Source organism: Mastomys coucha, unplaced genomic scaffold, assembly GCF_008632895.1.
Source record: "Mastomys coucha isolate ucsf_1 unplaced genomic scaffold, UCSF_Mcou_1 pScaffold11, whole genome shotgun sequence".
Classification (NCBI taxonomy): domain Eukaryota; kingdom Metazoa; phylum Chordata; class Mammalia; order Rodentia; family Muridae; genus Mastomys; species Mastomys coucha.
Window position 1 is genome coordinate 6,394,822 of NW_022196893.1, and position 3,543 is coordinate 6,398,364.

General features: G+C 42.8%; 1 protein-coding gene across 1 annotated transcript in view; it reads left to right on the top strand.

The window, feature by feature from the left end:
- The first annotated feature begins 1,845 nt into the window (after positions 1–1,845).
- The window catches only part of LOC116074078 (zinc finger protein GLI4-like), a 12,838-nt gene continuing 11,140 nt past the window's right edge, over positions 1,846–3,543 (top strand). Inside the window, exon 1 of the mRNA XM_031346418.1 lies at positions 1,846–2,064. The gene's annotated coding sequence lies outside the window, so the exon portion shown is untranslated. The remainder of the gene's footprint in view (positions 2,065–3,543) is intronic.

Genomic DNA, 3,543 nt, shown 5'->3' on the forward strand with positions numbered 1-3,543 from the left:
TTTCCAGGCTCATTGGGTATTGTTTAATCTGGATGCGGGTGGCTGAATTGGTTAGTTGAACAATTATAAGAACTTTGTATTGGGCCAGTCCTTGAGGGTTGGTTTCTGCCTATACCCCTGGAAATCTTTGTTGTCAATGTGAGAGATAGTACAACTGTATATTTTAATTTGAGGCAGGACTTTCAGGTAGAATTTTTTCTTCTGACAGAGTGCAGGACACCAAAATTTTGTGGGGTATGTGTAAGTTTGACTGCATCTCATCATCAGAGAAGGTGACAGTGGTCTTCACTTTATGTAAAAGGTCTTGTCTTTCAATTGGTTCTCTCTGTTGTTAAACACCTTTTGAGCTACTACCTCCAGCAACTGGAATCTATTTATACCTTTAAATTTTTTACCTTTTATATTAAAAAGCTTTTTAGCAGCTATCTTTACTCCTTCTTAAAAAAACCTAGTGAAAATTATTTAAAATCTCTGTTTTAGTTAGGGTTTATATTGCTATGAAGAAAACACCATGACCATGTCAACTCTTATAAAGAAAAACATTTCTTTGGGGCTAGCTTACAGTTTCAGAGTTTCAGTCCGTTATCATCATGGTGAGAAATGTGATGGAGTGCAGAAAGACATGGCGCTGGAAAGGAGCTGAGAGTTCTACAACTCGATCCACAGGCAGCAGGAAGTGATGTCTGAGACCTCAAAGCCTCCCAAGCAACCCCCCAACAAAGTCACACCTAAGCCATCAAGGCCACACCTCCTACAAGTGCCACTCTCTTTGGGCCTGTGGGAGCCAGTTTTATTCAAACCACCACAGCTTCCTTGATCAGTGTTGGACAGAAGGGAAAATTCATTCCGTTGGGGGCTGCATTGTCCAGGTAGTGAGTCTCCTGCCCAGCATGGGGGTGGTTTTTCTCCTTTTATTTTTTTCAGAGAATGGAGAGACTTGGTTGAAAAGGAGACATAAATCATGGAAGAAAGGAGCAGAGCTTCCTCTTTGCCCCTTCCTTTGTCCTGCTAGAAGCAAAGCAGGCTGGGGAGAAGAGGGAATGTACATCAGGGAACAATCCCCCGACTCCCACCCCCACCTCACCCCACCTCCACCCCCATACATTCTGCTTAAATGGCAGGGGTCCTAGATGAGAGTCCTGACCTCTCCCCACCTCCACCCAGGGAGCATGAGCAGGACAGACGAAGGCTTTTTTGGTTTCTCTGGGCAACCTGGCACAGCCAAAAAGGATTTGAGTCCCCTACAAAAGGCACAGTTCTTAATCTGGGGGCGGGGTGAGTGTCTCACAGCCACTGGTCAATACTGGGAAACAAAGCTGGCAGAAACACATTGAAAAGCAGACAGAGACACATACATACAGAGAGAGAGACAATAAAGACAATTGGGTGGCAACCGCACATTCCGTACCCTTGAACAGACAGGAGGAATCCAGTGACATCTCGCACGGATCCTGGACACAGCCACATCCGACCTTTCCCATATGTTCAAACAGAAGGCAGAATTACCTCTTTAAGTGACAGACAGACTAGGCGACTTTCTAAGTTGTTTCCTGTGACCTCCTCAGCCTGTACTGGCTAAGCAGACCTTGAACATTCGCCACGACAGGCAGGCTAAACAAACCTTGAACATTTGCTATAATAGGCTTTATCAGTCTACACAGAGACCTGCCTTGCCTGCAGCTGCGAGTTTTGACATACTGGAAAGTGAGCTTCCAAGAAATAGAAACTTATCAGATTGGCTGCTGTGCTGTTGCTAACCCTGCGTTACTGTTCTGGGGGTGGGTTTTGTGGCTTTTCCCTTTATATACGCTGTGCTGAATATCAAACTTTGAACCTTGATCAGAACACAATCTTGGCTCCTTCTCTCGTCCTCCCCGTCCTTTTCATTCCCACCCCTCCTTTCAGGTGAACCTTGCTCACTGTAAAGCTGACCACAGGTGGCGCCTGAACAGGGATCCTGAAAACGGAAGGCTGGCTGAGAAACGCTGCTTTGGTTGGAGTGCTCCAGGGAACAAAGTAAAAGTAAAAGACCACTCCAAGTACATCCAGTAACTATATCCTCAGGTCAGTGAGCTATTAAAGACTGTACTTGGGGGAAACAATTAGGCTGGGGCAGCACTTACCCAATGCCGACTCACCTAGGACAGTCACAGAGCAATGGGACAGAGCAAATAAAACAAAAACAAACAAACAAACAAAACCAACCCGCTTTTGTTCACAGCCTAAAAGGGCTGCTTCAGGAGAGAGGAGCAGGTTTTAAAAAACAAACACTGGAAAATTTCTTAGCTCCAGTAGACTCATGTTGTCCTTGGTTCCCAGAAATAGGAATGGTAAATATACAAACTTGAAAAAAAAAATTGAAATACGCTTAACAGATCATTACACTATTCACGGGCCTGAAAAAGATCCTGGTAGATCCTTTTTCCTTTGTGGGCTTTAATCAGATGTTCTAGACCTCATCATGAGTCTCAAAAAATAAAAAATTAATTAGACAAGCTAAAGAAAAATTGGGGAAGTTAAAAAAAACCAGGGTGCTGGGCAACAACTATCAATAGCTGCCACCATGCCTCCCCTCCCGTCTCTGATGAAATTCCCCACAAAAAGAGATAAAGAGTTAGACTTTATGGCCAGACTCCCAGCACTTGGGAGGCAGAGACAGGCAGATTTCTGAGTTCAAGGCCAGCCTGGTCTACAGAGTGAGTTCAGGACAGCCAGGGCTACACAGAGAAACCCTGTCTCAAAAACTAAAAAGAGTTAGACCTTAAATATGAGAGAGAAAATGGGTTTCAAAAAAACCAGTTGTCCCCTGTCTGGGACACTTTGACAAAAGAGAAAGAAAATGAACATAAGCTATTTCAGAGCTCTCCTGGGGACTGGAGGAAGTCAAGAGATGTCCTGCCTCCTCTCTGGTTCCTACTGGAAAAATCCCTAGTTCTGTTTCTGGTTCTCTTAGGTAGGATATCTGGGTCCCTTTAGTGACACATCCAATTCTCTTCCCTCTCTGTGTATTGTCTGTCCTTATGTCTGTTTTTGTTTCGTTGCTTAAATGATTCTTGTTCTGTCAAACACAGCTGGAGAAGCCCTGCTAGGGGCTGACTGTCTACACAAGCCACTCTTAAAGGGGCAAACAGCTTCTCAGCTTCTGTGGCTTAGAGAGCTAGTGGCTGTTTTTCCTAGAAAAAATCTCTGTGGTTGTGTTTATTGGGTTCAATGGATGACAAGGTGCTCTTCTCTTAAAATCACAACTAAAAAAGATAAAAAAAAATATGGTCTGGTGTAAATATATAAGATGTGTATAGCAACTCCATTTTTATTTCTGACTGGTTTTAAAAATATAAATATGTTCTATATGTCTTGATTATAGAATATTGGCTTATAAGCTATTAGATATGATTAAAATTTATAACATTGGTAACAAAAAGTTAACTTAAAACTAATAACTCAGCATTAGAGTCATTCTAAACAACATGTGACATGAGCCAACCCCCAAAAACAGGTCCCTAAAGATGCTTCTAAATTGAGATAATATTTTTTATAATTCTT